Source organism: Carex rostrata, chromosome 11 (assembly GCF_964058835.1).
Source record: "Carex rostrata chromosome 11, lpCarRost1.2, whole genome shotgun sequence".
Lineage (NCBI taxonomy): Eukaryota > Viridiplantae > Streptophyta > Magnoliopsida > Poales > Cyperaceae > Carex > Carex rostrata.
Window position 1 is genome coordinate 8,304,334 of NC_135928.1, and position 5,922 is coordinate 8,310,255.

A 5,922-nucleotide genomic window follows, 5' to 3' on the forward strand; every position below is an offset into this window, starting at 1 on the left:
TTTCTAGACGTTGATTTTTCAACTTATTGATTCACATAAAAAAAAATTGAAATGTGATAATTTTTTATGAGCACAGAGAAAAAATAACATAGATCACTTCTAACGGTTTTATTTTGACTTTTAAGTTTTAAATTTTGAGTTATTAAAGTTAAAAAAAATAAAGACATGGTAGAGACACAAAAATTGAAGACATTTGTACCTTCCTAATTTTTAATTATGTATTATTAATAAAGAAAAATTAGAGAAGTGAGAGTTATAGGAACCTGAGTAGGGGGTCCAAACGGGTCAAGTATTATCCGTCTGTATCTGTATTAAAAAATTAAATACATATTAATTTAGTTTAATATATATTATGAAAAAATTTATGTTATTCGCTATTATAAAATAATAGAGGTCCAATCCGTATCCAACTATCCGTTAATATCCAATTTTAAATTTATATTTGTATGATATCCAATCAGTATTCATATCCGAAAAATAAAAATGGATATGTATTCGATCCGTTTGCACCCCTAAACCTGAGTGTATCACGGCTCTCTTTCTCTCTCCACCCTATATAAACCTCCAAATTTTTTATCTTTCAGTATTGATTTAATTTCTTAGAAAATAATTTAAATGTTTTAGAAACAGCGCTTTCTATATATAGTTTTCGTACTTGAAATTCTAGCATGAAAAATGAATGGTACTAAACCGGATTTGCTTCTAGGATTCTTTGAAAGGGACCTTCGGCAGTTTGGCATATGGAAAACATAATATTCAGTCTCTAGATAAGTGATTTTATAAGGACTATATTGTATATATTTTGGTATAATTGGCTAAACTAGTACACTTTTGTTACTTTTAGAAATTAAAAATGTAATTATAAAAAACAAAATGGATTACTTTTTTCGATCAGAAAGATATCAAACCAATAATTTGGTCCAATTGAAGTATTTACAGAGACTGAATCAATAATTCGAGCCTAACAGTTACTTAATTTGGTCCCAACAGATTATGTGAAATTCGCATGTCCTCTCATCTCTTTCATTTTCTCTCTTCCATCCGGACTCTTTTGGAGAGAGACTAATGAAATTGAATCAATTATTCCACATTGTGTGGTCGTTGAAGTGGCATTCCTGAAAATTAACGACATTAGACTATTAATTCGGTTTCATTATCATGCTCCTGCTGGCTGCTGCATCGACAAAAACCACATTAAATAAGAGATACGAAACCGCCTATCCCTAGATTTTAAAAACCAGTTGCAGATATATGTATAATCAGTTTGTTGTATATTTCTGACAAAAACTTTATCTAGTCCTGAATTATTCAGGGTTTGAACCAATCCGCTAATCATACCATTAAATTCTTTTACGTACTTTGCGATAAAAATCTTGGCCAATTGTTGGATCCCATCTATTTTTTTTTTAAGTTGTTCTTGTTTTCGGTAAATTTTTTATTTTTAAAAAGAAAAAGTAGGTATAGCTGGCTATGCTGGTACCTAGATTTTGTTTGGTCGGACAAGAAAAAAGTCCTAGCTGTCCATACAGTATCTAAAAGGGCCCACCCCTGTGAGTCTTTACGTAGGTGTTGACCAGAATTTAATTACATGCTATTAATTAGGGGGTTACCTTGATATGTCTCCTCTGCTGTGCGGATGATGGGACCCACCAGCAGATGAAGATGATCTGGCAGCGTTTATCCCAGGTGGATGCCCCCAAAGATTTTGTTACTGCAACTGGAAAAATGAAAGTGCCAAGTTGCCTCTTAATGATGTCCCAATTTTTTATTTTTTGTGAAAAGATAAAATTATATTGGCATTTGGCATTTGACAGTGACATGTTTGCTGTGCGCCACATGGTTTGAAGTAGGAGTGGCAAAAAAAACTCGTAGCTGGTGGCTCGATCGTGACTCGCATCTCACTCGCTCACTAACAGCTCGCTCGTTGCTGGACTGAGTTGTTAATGAGCCAGCTCACCGCTAGTTCGGTTCAGAATTAACGAGTTCAAGCTGGGGTCTAGCTTGCGAACTAGCTCGGCTAGACATCAATTTGTGAATTTGTATGAATTTGTGTGTGTTTTATAATGTCTAGTTCGGTTCAGCTCAATCCAAAAAGTTTGTAGAATTTTTTTTTTTCTTGAAACAAGATCTAGCCAGACCTAACGAGCCAGCTCGGTTGGCTTGTCACGAGTTCAAGCTGAGGTTTTAGCTCGGATGCCCTAGGTCCAGCTCGCTCGGCTATAGCTCGATCCAGAATTAACAAGCTGAGGTAGGACCTCGCTCGGACTGAGCCAGCTCATTGACAGTCCTAGTTTGAAGCAGTGCTGTAAAAAATGATCATTTAAGTCGATTAATAGGTCGATTAGTTGTTGGTGGTAATCAAACCGTTACATATTTTTTTGATTAATTGATCGATTATTTCTGATTAATTGCTTAACGGTATCCTATCTGTCCGATAACCGCATACCGTTATTTATAACACTTGTTTGAAGTTTAGCCACGTGTTTACTACTCTCCGATTAAAATTTGTAAGATATGTTTTTTTTTCTTTTGTAAAATTATTAAATTATCAAGTGCTCTACTTTTTATAAGAAATTACAAGTGTTAAATCAATATTTATGATTCATTTGCAATCGATATTAGAACCTTATTTCTTGGTTGTAAATATGAAAATTTTGTTTTACTAATTCTAAAAAAGAAGTGTTAAAATGTGTCTTTCATACTTCATTATGTTTTACATTATTTTTTCTTTCAAAGTTCAAATAGTCAATCCAATTCAAAATTATAAATCACTCCTCTTCTAAAACTAATAATTTTGTATATATTTAAAAAATAATAAACATTAAAAATTTATATATAAAATTTGATTTGCAATCACATCTTAATATGAAAATCATGTTAATTGATTTAGATCCACTGTCTGAACTTTGAAAATAGAGATAAATAATATGATACACTATGAAACATAAAAAAAACACAAGACACTTGACCCCTCTTCTAAAAATTAATTATTTCTTGTCACGTCAGTGAAATTAAAGTTATAGAAATAAAAATATTTCAAAATTTATTAAGTTTCTAAATTACGGTTTGGGGTGTTCAAATGGTGGGTTTGGTTCAAAACTGAAGTAAAATAACCAAATCAAAATTTTCTCTGGTTTTCAAAAATAGAACTAAATTGAACCGATTAAGAACCGAATCAAACAAAACAAAGTAAATTTCGGTTTGTTCGGTTAAGTAAACCTATTGGTATCATTATTAATGAAAATAATACACTGTCATACACAATAATTGAAGTTCGGTTTGTTTCGGTCCATTTTGGTTTAACGGAATCATTATAACACTAATAAAATTAGAGTTGAGCCAATATAAACCGGCCGGTTCCGTTTAGACGGTTTTGAGAAGTCTAAACTGAAATTATTCAAAATTTCAACCGAACTGATTTATTTAAACTGAAATTTTCTAGTTCCGTTAAAAACCGAACCGTTTGAACACCCCTAATTACGGTTGTAACAAATAAATTTGATTTTTACAATTGCTGGAATAAAAAAATGCTCTGAGGTATGACCTGTCACCAGGGGACCCACTTTGCTTGTCTATTAATCAAATCCGATATCTTATTTGTTGACGCTTTTTATGCAACTCCTGTACCATTTTGCATGCTAGTTCATCACTTGATCCACAAATCCAAGGTTCCCGTAATATATGTGAAGGTTTTGTCTACAAGTCGTGTGTAGCGAATTAATTGCCAAAATTTTTATTTATATCATATTTCAAAAATAAAATACACCAAAAAAAATGTTTTATGTGGAATTCAAAAAAAGCAGAGATGTCAATTCAATATGCGGTCTCATTCTTAGAGAAATAGCGCAGATTAAATCAGAGACTCCAAAAAAACTCAAAAATGCATTGTAATATACTGATATTTTGGTTTTTTTGGGGCCTCCAATTTAATCTGTAGATTGAATTGGCGGCTCTAGTATTTTCAGGGGTGTTTTGTTTTGTTTTTTTTAAATGACATTGATAAAAATTTCGGAAATTAATTGTTGTGCCACTTAATATTGTGGGTTTGCTTTCAAGATGAGTTCCGGTCTATAGAATATATAATTAAAATAACTGTATAAAGATTTTTAACTAATTTGACAATTGCGACGAATAAAAAACAATTATTAAAGAATCAAATTAAAGTATTTTCATATAATTTAGATAGATTGTGATCAAATTTGATGTCATTTTGGAATGGTTTATTTAGTCATAAAAGACGGATAATAATTTCAGAATAGTTTAATGTATCTTTAGATTATGCCAAATTTAATATGTACTCTATCTAAATCATAGATAACATATCTATAAGGAGTCCGGCTAATATAACATCGGTGTCATATAACACTAACTTCAAAATTAATTGAATAGACTTCAAACGACTAATCCGAACCGTCCAAATCGTTTAATTTTTTAACTATTAGAAATTATCAATATAATCTATCGAGTAGAACTAGGGGGTTCTTAAGTTCACCAAGCCCTTTGGTGAACTGAAATCTAAAACCTGTCAAATTAGCTCCAAATGACAAATCTGAACCGTTGAAATCCACCTTTATACCTTTCGAGTGATGAGTCTACATGTGAAAATTTTAAACATTTGAATTAATTTAGTATAAAGTCAAGCGGTCAAAAAACGTTCAAAAAATGAATGCATCAAAAAAATTGATGCATTCATTGTTCGAACGTTTTTTGACCGTTTGATTTTATACTAAATTAATTCAAATGTTTAAAATTTTCACATATAGACTCATCACTTGTAAGGTAGGCGAGTTTCAACAGTTCGGATTCGTCGTTTGAAGCATTTGATGCATTCATTTTTTGAACGGTTCGTGGCTGCTTGACTTTATACTAAATTAATTCAAATGTTTAAAATTCTCACATGTAGACTCATCACTCGTAAAGTAGGCGGGTTTCAACAGTTCGGATTCATCATTTGAAGCCGATTTGACGGATTTTAGACTTGAATTCACCAAGGGATTTGGTGAACTTAAGAAAAACTCAATCCGATATCTATTTAGAGGGCTCCTCTTTAAAATTTGTATCAGATTAAAAGAACAATAAGAAAAAAAAGAATAGTGGTATTTACCACTGATTTCATTTGAAATAAAAAACTATTGTATATTTGACTTGGTACCTAAAATTGGTACCAAAATCAAATACAGCAAGTCTGTACAGCTGTTCAAGACAACAAAAAAAAAAAAAAGCCCACAACTAAAGTAAAATCACAAGAAAACACAAAAACATCATAACATGCATAAAACTAAATGCTATAGATCTAATAAGTCTTCATCCTCTTCGTCGCCAAACATTGAAGATGGGGGGTTACCACCCCAAAATCCTGTTGGGGTTTCACGGTGCTAACCGGAAACCCGTTTAGGCTTAAGGTGCGGAATGACCGTAGAACAAAAATTTCTACGGCCAACTTAAGCTCAGGATTAAACGGGGTATATCAGGAAACTTTCCAAGGCGGTCCACCTTCAGTATTCCTTTGACATCAAAACCCAATTTAATCATTTTACAGATCTACTCCATGATTGATTTCTAAAACTTTAATCTACTTACAAATTAAATAGATTAATATAACATATTTATACCTTGTTTTCAAATCACAGTTGGAATGCAGACCGAGCGAGTAGAGCCTCACCAGGGAAGGAATCGACTTGGAACGGAGCATCAGACGTCTGATGCCTCTATCGGTTATCCACCAGGACTAACCGGAGAGCGGTTTATTTCTTCTGCCAGAAATACCGTAAACTGTGGAATTCTGCAAAAACACTATTCACAGGGAAAAGACGAAAACCCGTAAACACGAATTTTCAGTTGCTCAGTTTCATCAATATGCAAAACTGACATACCGCTAAATTCGGTAAAACACTATTCATCGATCCCGTAAATATACTCCAC